A 22,768-nucleotide genomic window follows, 5' to 3' on the forward strand; every position below is an offset into this window, starting at 1 on the left:
AGAGAAAACAAAAAACGACAGAAAAGGCCGTTCCCTAGCAACGGCTACGCTGTGCATTTCGCCCTCAGGGGAAGCTAATGATATGCTCCAGGCGAGCATCAAACTAACCAACTTAATATTGTGATACTTAGGTGCTTTCTACTTCTGGATTGGCACACATATGCTGAATCGACTCTGGATCATCAGTAAGTACGTCACATTAGATATTTGTTTTATCGCCCTGCTGTAAATTAAATGGCAGTTTTTCAACGGCTGTCAGTTCTGCTTCTAGTTACGCTACATCGCCCTAGCAGCACCTACGCACTGCGTTCAGATGTGCTCACCCCCGCTCTGGCGTTGAGCGCCTACAGCGCCATCGCCTTCGGCCTCTGATGGCAGGAGGGTAGCCGATATATCAGGGCGTGGGTGGGACGCAGCACAACGCGGTGGTGGTGTAACGGTCAGCATGGTTGCTTCCCAAGCAGTTGATCCGGGTTCGATTCCCGGCCACCGCACAGAAGGTACTTTTTTCTTCTACGGGTATTCCACGTACCGAAACGCGATCTTCGAAACTGTGAAGTGTCGCGGTACGAATAGTTTTCCTTCGCCCCTCGTCTCAGTCCGTGCTGCCAGGGCGCTAGTCTGCGGTTTCGTTTCTCAGCGTCGTGTGTCTCCATGTGTCGACTTGTCTCGACTTTGCTCGGCTGACGCGAAAGCTGACGCTTGGAAATGGGCATATATGTAGAGGGCAGGCGCGAGAAACGACTGGGAGAGACCAAAAAACGACAAACACAAGACAGAACCTTTCATTGCTCGGCTGACGCGAAAGCTGACGCTTGGAAATGGGCATATACGTAGAGGGCAGGCGCGAGAAACGACTGGGAGAGACCAAAAAACGACAAACACACGACAGAACCTTTCATTTTATTGTGGCCACAGATTCGCCCCTTAGTGTACCGAGAGGCAAGAGTGGCGTCAGCGTGTGGGACCGCATCATTATCGCTAAGCAACCACGAAACCGAAGGAAAAATGCAAAATGAAAGACGCCAACAGCACGTCGAGTTCCCAGCCGAGAACGCATCCAAATACTAACCACGGCCAACGATTCTTGACGCCGGTGAACAGACGAGAACCGCTGCACTACGCGCGGTATCGCCGTTGGCGACAGTATCGCGCGACGTGTAGACATCTTACTTCTTGTGAAGATCGCTTGTTATTTACCTGGCAGTGTCTCGCTGGAGGAAGCATTCTCTTTTAGGGGAGAAAAATAAAATGGCACTTGGTGCGGTCGAATACGTGGCATTTGTGTTCACAGCACGACGCTCTAACTTACTCAGCTTTCGAGCTACGCAATGTGGCACGTCCGCAGTCCAATACCCGATCCACCGTCTCATCCACCTTTATTACTGCCCTGACACTCATTTACACACATATCTGCTTTCGTTCACGTTTGCTCGCCTGATGCTTGGACCCCAAAAACCACAACACAAAGATATCGTAAATGCCGTGAGAATAATAAGACTCAGCAAACAAAAGGATGTTCGGCTACCAGGAATCGAATCCGGGCCTCGTGGCTGAAAGCCATGTCTCCTAACAGCTTTCCATTCTTTCTGACCGCCAGACAATCAGACTTGCAAGGCAAGCACCATAGTCACTGCCGTTTCTAGTAGTATCTGTGGAACCTGTTCTTCCCGCATGTACGAAATTGGTAGTTTTGGAATATTTAAAATGCATTGTCAAATGTGGGGTTCGAACCCACGCTGCCCTCAGGGAACCAGAGCTTAAATCTGGCGCCTTAGACCGCTCGGCCAATCTGACGTGTGGGCGCAAAGTGTCTACTACCGCCGTTTCTAGGCATATCTCCAGAGCCTGACGGCGAAGTTAGCGTGTTTTTTTCTTGTGTGAAGGAAATACGTTGGTTTTAGAGTATTTAAAACGAGTTGTCAGATGTGAGGTTGCACCCCACCCTCACTTTCGGGAACCACAGCTTAAATATGGTGCCTTACACCATTGTTTTCCGTCGCCATCTGTCGTAAGTGGAACGAGCAGAACTGTAGTTATCAACATTCACATTGGCGCAGAGAAAACAAAAAACGACAGAAAAGGCCGTTCCCTAGCAACGGCTACGCTGTGCATTTCGCCCTCAGGGGAAGCTAATGATATGCTCCAGGCGAGCATCAAACTAACCAACTTAATATTGTGATACTTAGGTGCTTTCTACTTCTGGATTGGCACACATATGCTGAATCGACTCTGGATCATCAGTAAGTACGTCACATTAGATATTTGTTTTATCGCCCTGCTGTAAATTAAATGGCAGTTTTTCAACGGCTGTCAGTTCTGCTTCTAGTTACGCTACATCGCCCTAGCAGCACCTACGCACTGCGTTCAGATGTGCTCACCCCCGCTCTGGCGTTGAGCGCCTACAGCGCCATCGCCTTCGGCCTCTGATGGCAGGAGGGTAGCCGATATATCAGGGCGTGGGTGGGACGCAGCACAACGCGGTGGTGGTGTAACGGTCAGCATGGTTGCTTCCCAAGCAGTTGATCCGGGTTCGATTCCCGGCCACCGCACAGAAGGTACTTTTTTCTTCTACGGGTATTCCACGTACCGAAACGCGATCTTCGAAACTGTGAAGTGTCGCGGTACGAATAGTTTTCCTTCGCCCCTCGTCTCAGTCCGTGCTGCCAGGGCGCTAGTCTGCGGTTTCGTTTCTCAGCGTCGTGTGTCTCCATGTGTCGACTTGTCTCGACTTTGCTCGGCTGACGCGAAAGCTGACGCTTGGAAATGGGCATATATGTAGAGGGCAGGCGCGAGAAACGACTGGGAGAGACCAAAAAACGACAAACACAAGACAGAACCTTTCATTGCTCGGCTGACGCGAAAGCTGACGCTTGGAAATGGGCATATACGTAGAGGGCAGGCGCGAGAAACGACTGGGAGAGACCAAAAAACGACAAACACACGTCAGAACCTTTCATTTTATTGTGGCCACAGATTCGCCCCTTAGTGTACCGAGAGGCAAGAGTGGCGTCAGCGTGTGGGACCGCATCATTATCGCTAAGCAACCACGAAACCGAAGGAAAAATGCAAAATGAAAGACGCCAACAGCACGTCGAGTTCCCAGCCGAGAACGCATCCAAATACTAACCACGGCCAACGATTCTTGACGCCGGTGAACAGACGAGAACCGCTGCACTACGCGCGGTATCGCCGTTGGCGACAGTATCGCGCGACGTGTAGACATCTTACTTCTTGTGAAGATCGCTTGTTATTTACCTGGCAGTGTCTCGCTGGAGGAAGCATTCTCTTTTAGGGGAGAAAAATAAAATGGCTCTTGGTGCGGTCGAATACGTGGCATTTGTGTTCACAGCACGACGCTCTAACTTACTCAGCTTTCGAGCTACGCAATGTGGCACGTCCGCAGTCCAATACCCGATCCACCGTCTCATCCACCTTTATTACTGCCCTGACACTCATTTACACACATATCTGCTTTCGTTCACGTTTGCTCGCCTGATGCTTGGACCCCAAAAACCACAACACAAAGATATCGTAAATGCCGTGAGAATAATAAGACTCAGCAAACAAAAGGATGTTCGGCTACCAGGAATCGAATCCGGGCCTCGTGGCTGAAAGCCATGTCTCCTAACAGCTTTCCATTCTTTCTGACCGCCAGACAATCAGACTTGCAAGGCAAGCACCATAGTCACTGCCGTTTCTAGTAGTATCTGTGGAACCTGTTCTTCCCGCATGTACGAAATTGGTAGTTTTGGAATATTTAAAATGCATTGTCAAATGTGGGGTTCGAACCCACGCTGCCCTCAGGGAACCAGAGCTTAAATCTGGCGCCTTAGACCGCTCGGCCAATCTGACGTGTGGGCGCAAAGTGTCTACTACCGCCGTTTCTAGGCATATCTCCAGAGCCTGACGGCGAAGTTAGCGTGTTTTTTTCTTGTGTGAAGGAAATACGTTGGTTTTAGAGTATTTAAAACGAGTTGTCAGATGTGAGGTTGCACCCCACCCTCACTTTCGGGAACCACAGCTTAAATATGGTGCCTTACACCATTGTTTTCCGTCGCCATCTGTCGTAAGTGGAACGAGCAGAACTGTAGTTATCAACATTCACATTGGCGCAGAGAAAACAAAAAACGACAGAAAAGGCCGTTCCCTAGCAACGGCTACGCTGTGCATTTCGCCCTCAGGGGAAGCTAATGATATGCTCCAGGCGAGCATCAAACTAACCAACTTAATATTGTGATACTTAGGTGCTTTCTACTTCTGGATTGGCACACATATGCTGAATCGACTCTGGATCATCAGTAAGTACGTCACATTAGATATTTGTTTTATCGCCCTGCTGTAAATTAAATGGCAGTTTTTCAACGGCTGTCAGTTCTGCTTCTAGTTACGCTACATCGCCCTAGCAGCACCTACGCACTGCGTTCAGATGTGCTCACCCCCGCTCTGGCGTTGAGCGCCTACAGCGCCATCGCCTTCGGCCTCTGATGGCAGGAGGGTAGCCGATATATCAGGGCGTGGGTGGGACGCAGCACAACGCGGTGGTGGTGTAACGGTCAGCATGGTTGCTTCCCAAGCAGTTGATCCGGGTTCGATTCCCGGCCACCGCACAGAAGGTACTTTTTTCTTCTACGGGTATTCCACGTACCGAAACGCGATCTTCGAAACTGTGAAGTGTCGCGGTACGAATAGTTTTCCTTCGCCCCTCGTCTCAGTCCGTGCTGCCAGGGCGCTAGTCTGCGGTTTCGTTTCTCAGCGTCGTGTGTCTCCATGTGTCGACTTGTCTCGACTTTGCTCGGCTGACGCGAAAGCTGACGCTTGGAAATGGGCATATATGTAGAGGGCAGGCGCGAGAAACGACTGGGAGAGACCAAAAAACGACAAACACAAGACAGAACCTTTCATTGCTCGGCTGACGCGAAAGCTGACGCTTGGAAATGGGCATATACGTAGAGGGCAGGCGCGAGAAACGACTGGGAGAGACCAAAAAACGACAAACACACGACAGAACCTTTCATTTTATTGTGGCCACAGATTCGCCCCTTAGTGTACCGAGAGGCAAGAGTGGCGTCAGCGTGTGGGACCGCATCATTATCGCTAAGCAACCACGAAACCGAAGGAAAAATGCAAAATGAAAGACGCCAACAGCACGTCGAGTTCCCAGCCGAGAACGCATCCAAATACTAACCACGGCCAACGATTCTTGACGCCGGTGAACAGACGAGAACCGCTGCACTACGCGCGGTATCGCCGTTGGCGACAGTATCGCGCGACGTGTAGACATCTTACTTCTTGTGAAGATCGCTTGTTATTTACCTGGCAGTGTCTCGCTGGAGGAAGCATTCTCTTTTAGGGGAGAAAAATAAAATGGCACTTGGTGCGGTCGAATACGTGGCATTTGTGTTCACAGCACGACGCTCTAACTTACTCAGCTTTCGAGCTACGCAATGTGGCACGTCCGCAGTCCAATACCCGATCCACCGTCTCATCCACCTTTATTACTGCCCTGACACTCATTTACACACATATCTGCTTTCGTTCACGTTTGCTCGCCTGATGCTTGGACCCCAAAAACCACAACACAAAGATATCGTAAATGCCGTGAGAATAATAAGACTCAGCAAACAAAAGGATGTTCGGCTACCAGGAATCGAATCCGGGCCTCGTGGCTGAAAGCCATGTCTCCTAACAGCTTTCCATTCTTTCTGACCGCCAGACAATCAGACTTGCAAGGCAAGCACCATAGTCACTGCCGTTTCTAGTAGTATCTGTGGAACCTGTTCTTCCCGCATGTACGAAATTGGTAGTTTTGGAATATTTAAAATGCATTGTCAAATGTGGGGTTCGAACCCACGCTGCCCTCAGGGAACCAGAGCTTAAATCTGGCGCCTTAGACCGCTCGGCCAATCTGACGTGTGGGCGCAAAGTGTCTACTACCGCCGTTTCTAGGCATATCTCCAGAGCCTGACGGCGAAGTTAGCGTGTTTTTTTCTTGTGTGAAGGAAATACGTTGGTTTTAGAGTATTTAAAACGAGTTGTCAGATGTGAGGTTGCACCCCACCCTCACTTTCGGGAACCACAGCTTAAATATGGTGCCTTACACCATTGTTTTCCGTCGCCATCTGTCGTAAGTGGAACGAGCAGAACTGTAGTTATCAACATTCACATTGGCGCAGAGAAAACAAAAAACGACAGAAAAGGCCGTTCCCTAGCAACGGCTACGCTGTGCATTTCGCCCTCAGGGGAAGCTAATGATATGCTCCAGGCGAGCATCAAACTAACCAACTTAATATTGTGATACTTAGGTGCTTTCTACTTCTGGATTGGCACACATATGCTGAATCGACTCTGGATCATCAGTAAGTACGTCACATTAGATATTTGTTTTATCGCCCTGCTGTAAATTAAATGGCAGTTTTTCAACGGCTGTCAGTTCTGCTTCTAGTTACGCTACATCGCCCTAGCAGCACCTACGCACTGCGTTCAGATGTGCTCACCCCCGCTCTGGCCTTGAGCGCCTACAGCGCCATCGCCTTCGGCCTCTGATGGCAGGAGGGTAGCCGATATATCAGGGCGTGGGTGGGACGCAGCACAACGCGGTGGTGGTGTAACGGTCAGCATGGTTGCTTCCCAAGCAGTTGATCCGGGTTCGATTCCCGGCCACCGCACAGAAGGTACTTTTTTCTTCTACGGGTATTCCACGTACCGAAACGCGATCTTCGAAACTGTGAAGTGTCGCGGTACGAATAGTTTTCCTTCGCCCCTCGTCTCAGTCCGTGCTGCCAGGGCGCTAGTCTGCGGTTTCGTTTCTCAGCGTCGTGTGTCTCCATGTGTCGACTTGTCTCGACTTTGCTCGGCTGACGCGAAAGCTGACGCTTGGAAATGGGCATATATGTAGAGGGCAGGCGCGAGAAACGACTGGGAGAGACCAAAAAACGACAAACACAAGACAGAACCTTTCATTGCTCGGCTGACGCGAAAGCTGACGCTTGGAAATGGGCATATACGTAGAGGGCAGGCGCGAGAAACGACTGGGAGAGACCAAAAAACGACAAACACACGACAGAACCTTTCATTTTATTGTGGCCACAGATTCGCCCCTTAGTGTACCGAGAGGCAAGAGTGGCGTCAGCGTGTGGGACCGCATCATTATCGCTAAGCAACCACGAAACCGAAGGAAAAATGCAAAATGAAAGACGCCAACAGCACGTCGAGTTCCCAGCCGAGAACGCATCCAAATACTAACCACGGCCAACGAATCTTGACGCCGGTGAACAGACGAGAACCGCTGCACTACGCGCGGTATCGCCGTTGGCGACAGTATCGCGCGACGTGTAGACATCTTACTTCTTGTGAAGATCGCTTGTTATTTACCTGGCAGTGTCTCGCTGGAGGAAGCATTCTCTTTTAGGGGAGAAAAATAAAATGGCACTTGGTGCGGTCGAATACGTGGCATTTGTGTTCACAGCACGACGCTCTAACTTACTCAGCTTTCGAGCTACGCAATGTGGCACGTCCGCAGTCCAATACCCGATCCACCGTCTCATCCACCTTTATTACTGCCCTGACACTCATTTACACACATATCTGCTTTCGTTCACGTTTGCTCGCCTGATGCTTGGACCCCAAAAACCACAACACAAAGATATCGTAAATGCCGTGAGAATAATAAGACTCAGCAAACAAAAGGATGTTCGGCTACCAGGAATCGAATCCGGGCCTCGTGGCTGAAAGCCATGTCTCCTAACAGCTTTCCATTCTTTCTGACCGCCAGACAATCAGACTTGCAAGGCAAGCACCATAGTCACTGCCGTTTCTAGTAGTATCTGTGGAACCTGTTCTTCCCGCATGTACGAAATTGGTAGTTTTGGAATATTTAAAATGCATTGTCAAATGTGGGGTTCGAACCCACGCTGCCCTCAGGGAACCAGAGCTTAAATCTGGCGCCATAGACCGCTCGGCCAATCTGACGTGTGGGCGCAAAGTGTCTACTACCGCCGTTTCTAGGCATATCTCCAGAGCCTGACGGCGAAGTTAGCGTGTTTTTTTCTTGTGTGAAGGAAATACGTTGGTTTTAGAGTATTTAAAACGAGTTGTCAGATGTGAGGTTGCACCCCACCCTCACTTTCGGGAACCACAGCTTAAATATGGTGCCTTACACCATTGTTTTCCGTCGCCATCTGTCGTAAGTGGAACGAGCAGAACTGTAGTTATCAACATTCACATTGGCGCAGAGAAAACAAAAAACGACAGAAAAGGCCGTTCCCTAGCAACGGCTACGCTGTGCATTTCGCCCTCAGGGGAAGCTAATGATATGCTCCAGGCGAGCATCAAACTAACCAACTTAATATTGTGATACTTAGGTGCTTTCTACTTCTGGATTGGCACACATATGCTGAATCGACTCTGGATCATCAGTAAGTACGTCACATTAGATATTTGTTTTATCGCCCTGCTGTAAATTAAATGGCAGTTTTTCAACGGCTGTCAGTTCTGCTTCTAGTTACGCTACATCGCCCTAGCAGCACCTACGCACTGCGTTCAGATGTGCTCACCCCCGCTCTGGCGTTGAGCGCCTACAGCGCCATCGCCTTCGGCCTCTGATGGCAGGAGGGTAGCCGATATATCAGGGCGTGGGTGGGACGCAGCACAACGCGGTGGTGGTGTAACGGTCAGCATGGTTGCTTCCCAAGCAGTTGATCCGGGTTCGATTCCCGGCCACCGCACAGAAGGTACTTTTTTCTTCTACGGGTATTCCACGTACCGAAACGCGATCTTCGAAACTGTGAAGTGTCGCGGTACGAATAGTTTTCCTTCGCCCCTCGTCTCAGTCCGTGCTGCCAGGGCGCTAGTCTGCGGTTTCGTTTCTCAGCGTCGTGTGTCTCCATGTGTCGACTTGTCTCGACTTTGCTCGGCTGACGCGAAAGCTGACGCTTGGAAATGGGCATATATGTAGAGGGCAGGCGCGAGAAACGACTGGGAGAGACCAAAAAACGACAAACACAAGACAGAACCTTTCATTGCTCGGCTGACGCGATAGCTGACGCTTGGAAATGGGCATATACGTAGAGGGCAGGCGCGAGAAACGACTGGGAGAGACCAAAAAACGACAAACACACGACAGAACCTTTCATTTTATTGTGGCCACAGATTCGCCCCTTAGTGTACCGAGAGGCAAGAGTGGCGTCAGCGTGTGGGACCGCATCATTATCGCTAAGCAACCACGAAACCGAAGGAAAAATGCAAAATGAAAGACGCCAACAGCACGTCGAGTTCCCAGCCGAGAACGCATCCAAATACTAACCACGGCCAACGATTCTTGACGCCGGTGAACAGACGAGAACCGCTGCACTACGCGCGGTATCGCCGTTGGCGACAGTATCGCGCGACGTGTAGACATCTTACTTCTTGTGAAGATCGCTTGTTATTTACCTGGCAGTGTCTCGCTGGAGGAAGCATTCTCTTTTAGGGGAGAAAAATAAAATGGCACTTGGTGCGGTCGAATACGTGGCATTTGTGTTCACAGCACGACGCTCTAACTTACTCAGCTTTCGAGCTACGCAATGTGGCACGTCCGCAGTCCAATACCCGATCCACCGTCTCATCCACCTTTATTACTGCCCTGACACTCATTTACACACATATCTGCTTTCGTTCACGTTTGCTCGCCTGATGCTTGGACCCCAAAAACCACAACACAAAGATATCGTAAATGCCGTGAGAATAATAAGACTCAGCAAACTAAAGGATGTTCGGCTACCAGGAATCGAATCCGGGCCTCGTGGCTGAAAGCCATGTCTCCTAACAGCTTTCCATTCTTTCTGACCGCCAGACAATCAGACTTGCAAGGCAAGCACCATAGTCACTGCCGTTTCTAGTAGTATCTGTGGAACCTGTTCTTCCCGCATGTACGAAATTGGTAGTTTTGGAATATTTAAAATGCATTATCAAATGTGGGGTTCGAACCCACGCTGCCCTCAGGGAACCATAGCTTAAATCTGGCGCCTTAGACCGCTCGGCCAATCTGACGTGTGGGCGCAAAGTGTCTACTACCGCCGTTTCTAGGCATATCTCCAGAGCCTGACGGCGAAGTTAGCGTGTTTTTTTCTTGTGTGAAGGAAATACGTTGGTTTTAGAGTATTTAAAACGAGTTGTCAGATGTGAGGTTGCACCCCACCCTCACTTTCGGGAACCACAGCTTAAATATGGTGCCTTACACCATTGTTTTCCGTCGCCATCTGTCGTAAGTGGAACGAGCAGAACTGTAGTTATCAACATTCACATTGGCGCAGAGAAAACAAAAAACGACAGAAAAGGCCGTTCCCTAGCAACGGCTACGCTGTGCATTTCGCCCTCAGGGGAAGCTAATGATATGCTCCAGGCGAGCATCAAACTAACCAACTTAATATTGTGATACTTAGGTGCTTTCTACTTCTGGATTGGCACACATATGCTGAATCGACTCTGGATCATCAGTAAGTACGTCACATTAGATATTTGTTTTATCGCCCTGCTGTAAATTAAATGGCAGTTTTTCAACGGCTGTCAGTTCTGCTTCTAGTTACGCTACATCGCCCTAGCAGCACCTACGCACTGCGTTCAGATGTGCTCACCCCCGCTCTGGCGTTGAGCGCCTACAGCGCCATCGCCTTCGGCCTCTGATGGCAGGAGGGTAGCCGATATATCAGGGCGTGGGTGGGACGCAGCACAACGCGGTGGTGGTGTAACGGTCAGCATGGTTGCTTCCCAAGCAGTTGATCCGGGTTCGATTCCCGGCCACCGCACAGAAGGTACTTTTTTCTTCTACGGGTATTCCACGTACCGAAACGCGATCTTCGAAACTGTGAAGTGTCGCGGTACGAATAGTTTTCCTTCGCCCCTCGTCTCAGTCCGTGCTGCCAGGGCGCTAGTCTGCGGTTTCGTTTCTCAGCGTCGTGTGTCTCCATGTGTCGACTTGTCTCGACTTTGCTCGGCTGACGCGAAAGCTGACGCTTGGAAATGGGCATATATGTAGAGGGCAGGCGCGAGAAACGACTGGGAGAGACCAAAAAACGACAAACACAAGACAGAACCTTTCATTGCTCGGCTGACGCGAAAGCTGACGCTTGGAAATGGGCATATACGTAGAGGGCAGGCGCGAGAAACGACTGGGAGAGACCAAAAAACGACAAACACACGACAGAACCTTTCATTTTATTGTGGCCACAGATTCGCCCCTTAGTGTACCGAGAGGCAAGAGTGGCGTCAGCGTGTGGGACCGCATCATTATCGCTAAGCAACCACGAAACCGAAGGAAAAATGCAAAATGAAAGACGCCAACAGCACGTCGAGTTCCCAGCCGAGAACGCATCCAAATACTAACCACGGCCAACGATTCTTGACGCCGGTGAACAGACGAGAACCGCTGCACTACGCGCGGTATCGCCGTTGGCGACAGTATCGCGCGACGTGTAGACATCTTACTTCTTGTGAAGATCGCTTGTTATTTACCTGGCAGTGTCTCGCTGGAGGAAGCATTCTCTTTTAGGGGAGAAAAATAAAATGGCACTTGGTGCGGTCGAATACGTGGCATTTGTGTTCACAGCACGACGCTCTAACTTACTCAGCTTTCGAGCTACGCAATGTGGCACGTCCGCAGTCCAATACCCGATCCACCGTCTCATCCACCTTTATTACTGCCCTGACACTCATTTACACACATATCTGCTTTCGTTCACGTTTGCTCGCCTGATGCTTGGACCCCAAAAACCACAACACAAAGATATCGTAAATGCCGTGAGAATAATAAGACTCAGCAAACAAAAGGATGTTCGGCTACCAGGAATCGAATCCGGGCCTCGTGGCTGAAAGCCATGTCTCCTAACAGCTTTCCATTCTTTCTGACCGCCAGACAATCAGACTTGCAAGGCAAGCACCATAGTCACTGCCGTTTCTAGTAGTATCTGTGGAACCTGTTCTTCCCGCATGTACGAAATTGGTAGTTTTGGAATATTTAAAATGCATTGTCAAATGTGGGGTTCGAACCCACGCTGCCCTCAGGGAACCAGAGCTTAAATCTGGCGCCTTAGACCGCTCGGCCAATCTGACGTGTGGGCGCAAAGTGTCTACTACCGCCGTTTCTAGGCATATCTCCAGAGCCTGACGGCGAAGTTAGCGTGTTTTTTTCTTGTGTGAAGGAAATACGTTGGTTTTAGAGTATTTAAAACGAGTTGTCAGATGTGAGGTTGCACCCCACCCTCACTTTCGGGAACCACAGCTTAAATATGGTGCCTTACACCATTGTTTTCCGTCGCCATCTGTCGTAAGTGGAACGAGCAGAACTGTAGTTATCAACATTCACATTGGCGCAGAGAAAACAAAAAACGACAGAAAAGGCCGTTCCCTAGCAACGGCTACGCTGTGCATTTCGCCCTCAGGGGAAGCTAATGATATGCTCCAGGCGAGCATCAAACTAACCAACTTAATATTGTGATACTTAGGTGCTTTCTACTTCTGGATTGGCACACATATGCTGAATCGACTCTGGATCATCAGTAAGTACGTCACATTAGATATTTGTTTTATCGCCCTGCTGTAAATTAAATGGCAGTTTTTCAACGGCTGTCAGTTCTGCTTCTAGTTACGCTACATCGCCCTAGCAGCACCTACGCACTGCGTTCAGATGTGCTCACCCCCGCTCTGGCCTTGAGCGCCTACAGCGCCATCGCCTTCGGCCTCTGATGGCAGGAGGGTAGCCGATATATCAGGGCGTGGGTGGGACGCAGCACAACGCGGTGGTGGTGTAACGGTCAGCATGGTTGCTTCCCAAGCAGTTGATCCGGGTTCGATTCCCGGCCACCGCACAGAAGGTACTTTTTTCTTCTACGGGTATTCCACGTACCGAAACGCGATCTTCGAAACTGTGAAGTGTCGCGGTACGAATAGTTTTCCTTCGCCCCTCGTCTCAGTCCGTGCTGCCAGGGCGCTAGTCTGCGGTTTCGTTTCTCAGCGTCGTGTGTCTCCATGTGTCGACTTGTCTCGACTTTGCTCGGCTGACGCGAAAGCTGACGCTTGGAAATGGGCATATATGTAGAGGGCAGGCGCGAGAAACGACTGGGAGAGACCAAAAAACGACAAACACAAGACAGAACCTTTCATTGCTCGGCTGACGCGAAAGCTGACGCTTGGAAATGGGCATATACGTAGAGGGCAGGCGCGAGAAACGACTGGGAGAGACCAAAAAACGACAAACACACGACAGAACCTTTCATTTTATTGTGGCCACAGATTCGCCCCTTAGTGTACCGAGAGGCAAGAGTGGCGTCAGCGTGTGGGACCGCATCATTATCGCTAAGCAACCACGAAACCGAAGGAAAAATGCAAAATGAAAGACGCCAACAGCACGTCGAGTTCCCAGCCGAGAACGCATCCAAATACTAACCACGGCCAACGAATCTTGACGCCGGTGAACAGACGAGAACCGCTGCACTACGCGCGGTATCGCCGTTGGCGACAGTATCGCGCGACGTGTAGACATCTTACTTCTTGTGAAGATCGCTTGTTATTTACCTGGCAGTGTCTCGCTGGAGGAAGCATTCTCTTTTAGGGGAGAAAAATAAAATGGCACTTGGTGCGGTCGAATACGTGGCATTTGTGTTCACAGCACGACGCTCTAACTTACTCAGCTTTCGAGCTACGCAATGTGGCACGTCCGCAGTCCAATACCCGATCCACCGTCTCATCCACCTTTATTACTGCCCTGACACTCATTTACACACATATCTGCTTTCGTTCACGTTTGCTCGCCTGATGCTTGGACCCCAAAAACCACAACACAAAGATATCGTAAATGCCGTGAGAATAATAAGACTCAGCAAACAAAAGGATGTTCGGCTACCAGGAATCGAATCCGGGCCTCGTGGCTGAAAGCCATGTCTCCTAACAGCTTTCCATTCTTTCTGACCGCCAGACAATCAGACTTGCAAGGCAAGCACCATAGTCACTGCCGTTTCTAGTAGTATCTGTGGAACCTGTTCTTCCCGCATGTACGAAATTGGTAGTTTTGGAATATTTAAAATGCATTGTCAAATGTGGGGTTCGAACCCACGCTGCCCTCAGGGAACCAGAGCTTAAATCTGGCGCCATAGACCGCTCGGCCAATCTGACGTGTGGGCGCAAAGTGTCTACTACCGCCGTTTCTAGGCATATCTCCAGAGCCTGACGGCGAAGTTAGCGTGTTTTTTTCTTGTGTGAAGGAAATACGTTGGTTTTAGAGTATTTAAAACGAGTTGTCAGATGTGAGGTTGCACCCCACCCTCACTTTCGGGAACCACAGCTTAAATATGGTGCCTTACACCATTGTTTTCCGTCGCCATCTGTCGTAAGTGGAACGAGCAGAACTGTAGTTATCAACATTCACATTGGCGCAGAGAAAACAAAAAACGACAGAAAAGGCCGTTCCCTAGCAACGGCTACGCTGTGCATTTCGCCCTCAGGGGAAGCTAATGATATGCTCCAGGCGAGCATCAAACTAACCAACTTAATATTGTGATACTTAGGTGCTTTCTACTTCTGGATTGGCACACATATGCTGAATCGACTCTGGATCATCAGTAAGTACGTCACATTAGATATTTGTTTTATCGCCCTGCTGTAAATTAAATGGCAGTTTTTCAACGGCTGTCAGTTCTGCTTCTAGTTACGCTACATCGCCCTAGCAGCACCTACGCACTGCGTTCAGATGTGCTCACCCCCGCTCTGGCGTTGAGCGCCTACAGCGCCATCGCCTTCGGCCTCTGATGGCAGGAGGGTAGCCGATATATCAGGGCGTGGGTGGGACGCAGCACAACGCGGTGGTGGTGTAACGGTCAGCATGGTTGCTTCCCAAGCAGTTGATCCGGGTTCGATTCCCGGCCACCGCACAGAAGGTACTTTTTTCTTCTACGGGTATTCCACGTACCGAAACGCGATCTTCGAAACTGTGAAGTGTCGCGGTACGAATAGTTTTCCTTCGCCCCTCGTCTCAGTCCGTGCTGCCAGGGCGCTAGTCTGCGGTTTCGTTTCTCAGCGTCGTGTGTCTCCATGTGTCGACTTGTCTCGACTTTGCTCGGCTGACGCGAAAGCTGACGCTTGGAAATGGGCATATATGTAGAGGGCAGGCGCGAGAAACGACTGGGAGAGACCAAAAAACGACAAACACAAGACAGAACCTTTCATTGCTCGGCTGACGCGATAGCTGACGCTTGGAAATGGGCATATACGTAGAGGGCAGGCGCGAGAAACGACTGGGAGAGACCAAAAAACGACAAACACACGACAGAACCTTTCATTTTATTGTGGCCACAGATTCGCCCCTTAGTGTACCGAGAGGCAAGAGTGGCGTCAGCGTGTGGGACCGCATCATTATCGCTAAGCAACCACGAAACCGAAGGAAAAATGCAAAATGAAAGACGCCAACAGCACGTCGAGTTCCCAGCCGAGAACGCATCCAAATACTAACCACGGCCAACGATTCTTGACGCCGGTGAACAGACGAGAACCGCTGCACTACGCGCGGTATCGCCGTTGGCGACAGTATCGCGCGACGTGTAGACATCTTACTTCTTGTGAAGATCGCTTGTTATTTACCTGGCAGTGTCTCGCTGGAGGAAGCATTCTCTTTTAGGGGAGAAAAATAAAATGGCACTTGGTGCGGTCGAATACGTGGCATTTGTGTTCACAGCACGACGCTCTAACTTACTCAGCTTTCGAGCTACGCAATGTGGCACGTCCGCAGTCCAATACCCGATCCACCGTCTCATCCACCTTTATTACTGCCCTGACACTCATTTACACACATATCTGCTTTCGTTCACGTTTGCTCGCCTGATGCTTGGACCCCAAAAACCACAACACAAAGATATCGTAAATGCCGTGAGAATAATAAGACTCAGCAAACTAAAGGATGTTCGGCTACCAGGAATCGAATCCGGGCCTCGTGGCTGAAAGCCATGTCTCCTAACAGCTTTCCATTCTTTCTGACCGCCAGACAATCAGACTTGCAAGGCAAGCACCATAGTCACTGCCGTTTCTAGTAGTATCTGTGGAACCTGTTCTTCCCGCATGTACGAAATTGGTAGTTTTGGAATATTTAAAATGCATTATCAAATGTGGGGTTCGAACCCACGCTGCCCTCAGGGAACCATAGCTTAAATCTGGCGCCTTAGACCGCTCGGCCAATCTGACGTGTGGGCGCAAAGTGTCTACTACCGCCGTTTCTAGGCATATCTCCAGAGCCTGACGGCGAAGTTAGCGTGTTTTTTTCTTGTGTGAAGGAAATACGTTGGTTTTAGAGTATTTAAAACGAGTTGTCAGATGTGAGGTTGCACCCCACCCTCACTTTCGGGAACCACAGCTTAAATATGGTGCCTTACACCATTGTTTTCCGTCGCCATCTGTCGTAAGTGGAACGAGCAGAACTGTAGTTATCAACATTCACATTGGCGCAGAGAAAACAAAAAACGACAGAAAAGGCCGTTCCCTAGCAACGGCTACGCTGTGCATTTCGCCCTCAGGGGAAGCTAATGATATGCTCCAGGCGAGCATCAAACTAACCAACTTAATATTGTGATACTTAGGTGCTTTCTACTTCTGGATTGGCACACATATGCTGAATCGACTCTGGATCATCAGTAAGTACGTCACATTAGATATTTGTTTTATCGCCCTGCTGTAAATTAAATGGCAGTTTTTCAACGGCTGTCAGTTCTGCTTCTAGTTACGCTACATCGCCCTAGCAGCACCTACGCACTGCGTTCAGATGTGCTCACCCCCGCTCTGGCGTTGAGCGCCTACAGCGCCATCGCCTTCGGCCTCTGATGGCAGGAGGGTAGCCGATATATCAGGGCGTGGGTGGGACGCAGCACAACGCGGTGGTGGTGTAACGGTCAGCATGGTTGCTTCCCAAGCAGTTGATCCGGGTTCGATTCCCGGCCACCGCACAGAAGGTACTTTTTTCTTCTACGGGTATTCCACGTACCGAAACGCGATCTTCGAAACTGTGAAGTGTCGCGGTACGAATAGTTTTCCTTCGCCCCTCGTCTCAGTCCGTGCTGCCAGGGCGCTAGTCTGCGGTTTCGTTTCTCAGCGTCGTGTGTCTCCATGTGTCGACTTGTCTCGACTTTGCTCGGCTGACGCGAAAGCTGACGCTTGGAAATGGGCATATATGTAGAGGGCAGGCGCAAGAAACGACTGGGAGAGACCAAAAAACGACAAACACAAGACAGAACCTTTCATTGCTCGGCTGACGCGAAAGCTGACGCTTGGAAATGGGCATATACGTAGAGGGCAGGCGCGAGAAACGACTGGGAGAGACCAAAAAACGACAAACACACGACAGAACCTTTCATTTTATTGTGGCCACAGATTCGCCCCTTAGTGTACCGAGAGGCAAGAGTGGCGTCAGCGTGTGGGACCGCATCATTATCGCTAAGCAACCACGAAACCGAAGGAAAAATGCAAAATGAAAGACGCCAACAGCACGTCGAGTTCCCAGCCGAGAACGCATCCAAATACTAACCACGGCCAACGATTCTTGACGCCGGTGAACAGACGAGAACCGCTGCACTACGCGCGGTATCGCCGTTGGCGACAGTATCGCGCGACGTGTAGACATCTTACTTCTTGTGAAGATCGCTTGTTATTTACCTGGCAGTGTCTCGCTGGAGGAAGCATTCTCTTTTAGGGGAGAAAAATAAAATGGCACTTGGTGCGGTCGAATACGTGGCATTTGTGTTCACAGCACGACGCTCTAACTTACTCAGCTTTCGAGCTACGCAATGTGGCACGTCCGCAGTCCAATACCCGATCCACCGTCTCATCCACCTTTATTACTGCCCTGACACTCATTTACACACATATCTGCTTTCGTTCACGTTTGCTCGCCTGATGCTTGGACCCCAAAAACCACAACACAAAGATATCGTAAATGCCGTGAGAATAATAAGACTCAGCAAACAAAAGGATGTTCGGCTACCAGGAATCGAATCCGGGCCTCGTGGCTGAAAGCCATGTCTCCTAACAGCTTTCCATTCTTTCTGACCGCCAGACAATCAGACTTGCAAGGCAAGCACCATAGTCACTGCCGTTTCTAGTAGTATCTGTGGAACCTGTTCTTCCCGCATGTACGAAATTGGTAGTTTTGGAATATTTAAAATGCATTGTCAAATGTGGGGTTCGAACCCACGCTGCCCTCAGGGAACCAGAGCTTAAATCTGGCGCCTTAGACCGCTCGGCCAATCTGACGTGTGGGCGCAAAGTGTCTACTACCGCCGTTTCTAGGCATATCTCCAGAGCCTGACGGCGAAGTTAGCGTGTTTTTTTCTTGTGTGAAGGAAATACGTTGGTTTTAGAGTATTTAAAACGAGTTGTCAGATGTGAGGTTGCACCCCACCCTCACTTTCGGGAACCACAGCTTAAATATGGTGCCTTACACCATTGTTTTCCGTCGCCATCTGTCGTAAGTGGAACGAGCAGAACTGTAGTTATCAACATTCACATTGGCGCAGAGAAAACAAAAAACGACAGAAAAGGCCGTTCCCTAGCAACGGCTACGCTGTGCATTTCGCCCTCAGGGGAAGCTAATGATATGCTCCAGGCGAGCATCAAACTAACCAACTTAATATTGTGATACTTAGGTGCTTTCTACTTCTGGATTGGCACACATATGCTGAATCGACTCTGGATCATCAGTAAGTACGTCACATTAGATATTTGTTTTATCGCCCTGCTGTAAATTAAATGGCAGTTTTTCAACGGCTGTCAGTTCTGCTTCTAGTTACGCTACATCGCCCTAGCAGCACCTACGCACTGCGTTCAGATGTGCTCACCTCCGCTCTGGCGTTGAGCGCCTACAGCGCCATCGCCTTCGGCCTCTGATGGCAGGAGGGTAGCCGATATATCAGGGCGTGGGTGGGACGCAGCACAACGCGGTGGTGGTGTAACGGTCAGCATGGTTGCTTCCCAAGCAGTTGATCCGGGTTCGATTCCCGGCCACCGCACAGAAGGTACTTTTTTCTTCTACGGGTATTCCACGTACCGAAACGCGATCTTCGAAACTGTGAAGTGTCGCGGTACGAATAGTTTTCCTTCGCCCCTCGTCTCAGTCCGTGCTGCCAGGGCGCTAGTCTGCGGTTTCGTTTCTCAGCGTCGTGTGTCTCCATGTGTCGACTTGTCTCGACTTTGCTCGGCTGACGCGAAAGCTGACGCTTGGAAATGGGCATATATGTAGAGGGCAGGCGCGAGAAACGACTGGGAGAGACCAAAAAACGACAAACACAAGACAGAACCTTACATTGCTCGGCTGACGCGAAAGCTGACGCTTGGAAATGGGCATATACGTAGAGGGCAGGCGCGAGAAACGACTGGGAGAGACCAAAAAACGACAAACACACGACAGAACCTTTCATTTTATTGTGGCCACAGATTCGCCCCTTAGTGTACCGAGAGGCAAGAGTGGCGTCAGCGTGTGGGACCGCATCATTATCGCTAAGCAACCACGAAACCGAAGGAAAAATGCAAAATGAAAGACGCCAACAGCACGTCGAGTTCCCAGCCGAGAACGCATCCAAATACTAACCACGGCCAACGATTCTTGACGCCGGTGAACAGACGAGAACCGCTGCACTACGCGCGGTATCGCCGTTGGCGACAGTATCGCGCGACGTGTAGACATCTTACTTCTTGTGAAGATCGCTTGTTATTTACCTGGCAGTGTCTCGCTGGAGGAAGCATTCTCTTTTAGGGGAGAAAAATAAAATGGCACTTGGTGCGGTCGAATACGTGGCATTTGTGTTCACAGCACGACGCTCTAACTTACTCAGCTTTCGAGCTACGCAATGTGGCACGTCTGCAGTCCAATACCCGATCCACCGTCTCATCCACCTTTATTACTGCCCTGACACTCATTTACACACATATCTGCTTTCGTTCACGTTTGCTCGCCTGATGCTTGGACCCCAAAAACCACAACACAAAGATATCGTAAATGCCGTGAGAATAATAAGACTCAGCAAACAAAAGGATGTTCGGCCACCAGGAATCGAATCCGGGCCTCGTGGCTGAAAGCCATGTCTCCTAACAGCTTTCCATTCTTTCTGACCGCCAGACAATCAGACTTGCAAGGCAAGCACCATAGTCACTGCCGTTTCTAGTAGTATCTGTGGAACCTGTTCTTCCCGCATGTACGAAATTGGTAGTTTTGGAATATTTAAAATGCATTGTCAGATGTGGGGTTCGAACCCACGCTGCCCTCAGGGAACCAGAGCTTAAATCTGGCGCCTTAGACCGCTCGGCCAATCTGACGTGTGGGCGCAAAGTGTCTACTACCGCCGTTTCTAGGCATATCTCCAGAGCCTGACGGCGAAGTTAGCGTGTTTTTTTCTTGTGTGAAGGAAATACGTTGGTTTTAGAGTATTTAAAACGAGTTGTCAGATGTGAGGTTGCACCCCACCCTCACTTTCGGGAACCACAGCTTAAATATGGTGCCTTACACCATTGTTTTCCGTCGCCATCTGTCGTAAGTGGAACGAGCAGAACTGTAGTTATCAACATTCACATTGGCGCAGAGAAAACAAAAAACGACAGAAAAGGCCGTTCCCTAGCAACGGCTACGCTGTGCATTTCGCCCTCAGGGGAAGCTAATGATATGCTCCAGGCGAGCATCAAACTAACCAACTTAATATTGTGATACTTAGGTGCTTTCTACTTCTGGATTGGCACACATATGCTGAATCGACTCTGGATCATCAGTAAGTACGTCACATTAGATATTTGTTTTATCGCCCTGCTGTAAATTAAATGGCAGTTTTTCAACGGCTGTCAGTTCTGCTTCTAGTTACGCTACATCGCCCTAGCAGCACCTACGCACTGCGTTCAGATGTGCTCACCCCCGCTCTGGCGTTGAGCGCCTACAGCGCCATCGCCTTCGGCCTCTGATGGCAGGAGGGTAGCCGATATATCAGGGCGTGGGTGGGACGCAGCACAACGCGGTGGTGGTGTAACGGTCAGCATGGTTGCTTCCCAAGCAGTTGATCCGGGTTCGATTCCCGGCCACCGCACAAAAGGTACTTTTTTCTTCTACGGGTATTCCACGTACCGAAACGCGATCATCGAAACTGTGAAGTGTCGCGGTACGAATAGTTTTCCTTCGCCCCTCGTCTCAGTCCGTGCTGCCAGGGCGCTAGTCTGCGGTTTCGTTTCTCAGCGTCGTGTGTCTCCATGTGTCGACTTGTCTCGACTTTGCTCGGCTGACGCGAAAGCTGACGCTTGGAAATGGGCATATATGTAGAGGGCAGGCGCGAGAAACGACTGGGAGAGACCAAAAAACGACAAACACAAGACAGAACCTTTCATTGCTAGGCTGACGCGAAAGCTGACGCTTGGAAATGGGCATATACGTAGAGGGCAGGCGCGAGAAACGACTGGGAGAGACCAAAAAACGACAAACACACGACAGAACCTTTCATTTTATTGTGGCCACAGATTCGCCCCTTAGTGTACCGAGAGGCAAGAGTGGCGTCAGCGTGTGGGACCGCATCATTATCGCTAAGCAACCACGAAACCGAAGGAAAAATGCAAAATGAAAGACGCCAACAGCACGTCGAGTTCCCAGCCGAGAACGCATCCAAATACTAACCACGGCCAACGATTCTTGACGCCGGTGAACAGACGAGAACCGCTGCACTACGCGCGGTATCGCCGTTGGCGACAGTATCGCGCGACGTGTAGACATCTTACTTCTTGTGAAGATCGCTTGTTATTTACCTGGCAGTGTCTCGCTGGAGGAAGCATTCTCTTTGAGGTTAGAAAAATAAAATGGCACTTGGTGCGGTCGAATACGTGGCATTTGTGTTCACAGCACGACGCTCTAACTTACTCAGCTTTCGAGCTACGCAATGTGGCACGTCTGCAGTCCAATACCCGATCCACCGTCTCATCCACCTTTATTACTGCCCTGACACTCATTTACACACATATCTGCTTTCGTTCACGTTTGCTCGCCTGATGCTTGGACCCCAAAAACCACAACACAAAGATATCGTAAATGCCGTGAGAATAATAAGACTCAGCAAACAAAAGGATGTTCGGCTACCAGGAATCGAATCCGGGCCTCGTGGCTGAAAGCCATGTCTCCTAACAGCTTTCCATTCTTTCTGACCGCCAGACAATCAGACTTGCAAGGCAAGCACCATAGTCACTGCCGTTTCTAGTAGTATCTGTGGAACCTGTTCTTCCCGCATGTACGAAATTGGTAGTTTTGGAATATTTAAAATGCATTGTCAAATGTGGGGTTCGAACCCACGCTGCCCTCAGGGAACCAGAGCTTAAATCTGGCGCCTTAGACCGCTCGGCCAATCTGACGTGTGGGTGCAAAGTGTCTACTACCGCCGTTTCTAGGCATATCTCCAGAGCCTGACGGCGAAGTTAGCGTGTTTTTTTCTTGTGTGAAGGAAATACGTTGGTTTTAGAGTATTTAAAACGAGTTGTCAGATGTGAGGTTGCACCCCACCCTCACTTTCGGGAACCACAGCTTAAATATGGTGCCTTACACCATTGTTTTCCGTCGCCATCTGTCGTAAGTGGAACGAGCAGAACTGTAGTTATCAACATTCACATTGGCGCAGAGAAAACAAAAAACGACAGAAAAGGCCGTTCCCTAGCAACGGCTACGCTGTGCATTTCGCCCTCAGGGGAAGCTAATGATATGCTCCAGGCGAGCATCAAACTAACCAACTTAATATTGTGATACTTA

At 50.0% G+C, this 22,768-nt stretch overlaps 20 non-coding genes across 20 annotated transcripts; 11 read left to right on the forward strand and 9 right to left on the reverse strand.

The window, feature by feature from the left end:
- Nucleotides 1-422: 422 nt before the first annotated feature.
- Trnag-ccc (transfer RNA glycine (anticodon CCC)) lies at nt 423-494 on the forward strand. The gene has a single exon. It is a non-coding gene; the product is annotated as a tRNA-Gly (tRNA).
- A 1,219-nt stretch (nt 495-1,713) lies between these two features.
- Trnal-uaa (transfer RNA leucine (anticodon UAA)) lies at nt 1,714-1,797 on the reverse strand. Its single transcript has one exon. It is a non-coding gene; the product is annotated as a tRNA-Leu (tRNA).
- A 683-nt stretch (nt 1,798-2,480) lies between these two features.
- Nucleotides 2,481-2,552, forward strand: Trnag-ccc (transfer RNA glycine (anticodon CCC)). The gene has a single exon. It is a non-coding gene; the product is annotated as a tRNA-Gly (tRNA).
- A 1,219-nt stretch (nt 2,553-3,771) lies between these two features.
- Trnal-uaa (transfer RNA leucine (anticodon UAA)) lies at nt 3,772-3,855 on the reverse strand. The gene has a single exon. It is a non-coding gene; the product is annotated as a tRNA-Leu (tRNA).
- A 683-nt stretch (nt 3,856-4,538) lies between these two features.
- On the forward strand, nt 4,539-4,610 carry Trnag-ccc (transfer RNA glycine (anticodon CCC)). The gene has a single exon. It is a non-coding gene; the product is annotated as a tRNA-Gly (tRNA).
- A 1,219-nt stretch (nt 4,611-5,829) lies between these two features.
- On the reverse strand, nt 5,830-5,913 carry Trnal-uaa (transfer RNA leucine (anticodon UAA)). Its single transcript has one exon. It is a non-coding gene; the product is annotated as a tRNA-Leu (tRNA).
- A 683-nt stretch (nt 5,914-6,596) lies between these two features.
- Nucleotides 6,597-6,668, forward strand: Trnag-ccc (transfer RNA glycine (anticodon CCC)). Its single transcript has one exon. It is a non-coding gene; the product is annotated as a tRNA-Gly (tRNA).
- A 1,219-nt stretch (nt 6,669-7,887) lies between these two features.
- On the reverse strand, nt 7,888-7,971 carry Trnal-uaa (transfer RNA leucine (anticodon UAA)). The gene has a single exon. It is a non-coding gene; the product is annotated as a tRNA-Leu (tRNA).
- A 683-nt stretch (nt 7,972-8,654) lies between these two features.
- Nucleotides 8,655-8,726, forward strand: Trnag-ccc (transfer RNA glycine (anticodon CCC)). Its single transcript has one exon. It is a non-coding gene; the product is annotated as a tRNA-Gly (tRNA).
- Nucleotides 8,727-10,712: 1,986 nt separating this feature from the next.
- On the forward strand, nt 10,713-10,784 carry Trnag-ccc (transfer RNA glycine (anticodon CCC)). The gene has a single exon. It is a non-coding gene; the product is annotated as a tRNA-Gly (tRNA).
- Nucleotides 10,785-12,003: 1,219 nt separating this feature from the next.
- On the reverse strand, nt 12,004-12,087 carry Trnal-uaa (transfer RNA leucine (anticodon UAA)). Its single transcript has one exon. It is a non-coding gene; the product is annotated as a tRNA-Leu (tRNA).
- Nucleotides 12,088-12,770: 683 nt separating this feature from the next.
- On the forward strand, nt 12,771-12,842 carry Trnag-ccc (transfer RNA glycine (anticodon CCC)). The gene has a single exon. It is a non-coding gene; the product is annotated as a tRNA-Gly (tRNA).
- A 1,219-nt stretch (nt 12,843-14,061) lies between these two features.
- Trnal-uaa (transfer RNA leucine (anticodon UAA)) lies at nt 14,062-14,145 on the reverse strand. Its single transcript has one exon. It is a non-coding gene; the product is annotated as a tRNA-Leu (tRNA).
- Nucleotides 14,146-14,828: 683 nt separating this feature from the next.
- Nucleotides 14,829-14,900, forward strand: Trnag-ccc (transfer RNA glycine (anticodon CCC)). Its single transcript has one exon. It is a non-coding gene; the product is annotated as a tRNA-Gly (tRNA).
- Nucleotides 14,901-16,886: 1,986 nt separating this feature from the next.
- Nucleotides 16,887-16,958, forward strand: Trnag-ccc (transfer RNA glycine (anticodon CCC)). The gene has a single exon. It is a non-coding gene; the product is annotated as a tRNA-Gly (tRNA).
- A 1,219-nt stretch (nt 16,959-18,177) lies between these two features.
- On the reverse strand, nt 18,178-18,261 carry Trnal-uaa (transfer RNA leucine (anticodon UAA)). The gene has a single exon. It is a non-coding gene; the product is annotated as a tRNA-Leu (tRNA).
- Nucleotides 18,262-18,944: 683 nt separating this feature from the next.
- Trnag-ccc (transfer RNA glycine (anticodon CCC)) lies at nt 18,945-19,016 on the forward strand. Its single transcript has one exon. It is a non-coding gene; the product is annotated as a tRNA-Gly (tRNA).
- Nucleotides 19,017-20,235: 1,219 nt separating this feature from the next.
- On the reverse strand, nt 20,236-20,319 carry Trnal-uaa (transfer RNA leucine (anticodon UAA)). Its single transcript has one exon. It is a non-coding gene; the product is annotated as a tRNA-Leu (tRNA).
- Nucleotides 20,320-21,002: 683 nt separating this feature from the next.
- Trnag-ccc (transfer RNA glycine (anticodon CCC)) lies at nt 21,003-21,074 on the forward strand. Its single transcript has one exon. It is a non-coding gene; the product is annotated as a tRNA-Gly (tRNA).
- A 1,219-nt stretch (nt 21,075-22,293) lies between these two features.
- On the reverse strand, nt 22,294-22,377 carry Trnal-uaa (transfer RNA leucine (anticodon UAA)). Its single transcript has one exon. It is a non-coding gene; the product is annotated as a tRNA-Leu (tRNA).
- Between the last annotated feature and the right edge of the window lie 391 nt (nt 22,378-22,768).

This window comes from Schistocerca cancellata, chromosome 2 (assembly GCF_023864275.1).
Source record: "Schistocerca cancellata isolate TAMUIC-IGC-003103 chromosome 2, iqSchCanc2.1, whole genome shotgun sequence".
NCBI lineage: Eukaryota > Metazoa > Arthropoda > Insecta > Orthoptera > Acrididae > Schistocerca > Schistocerca cancellata.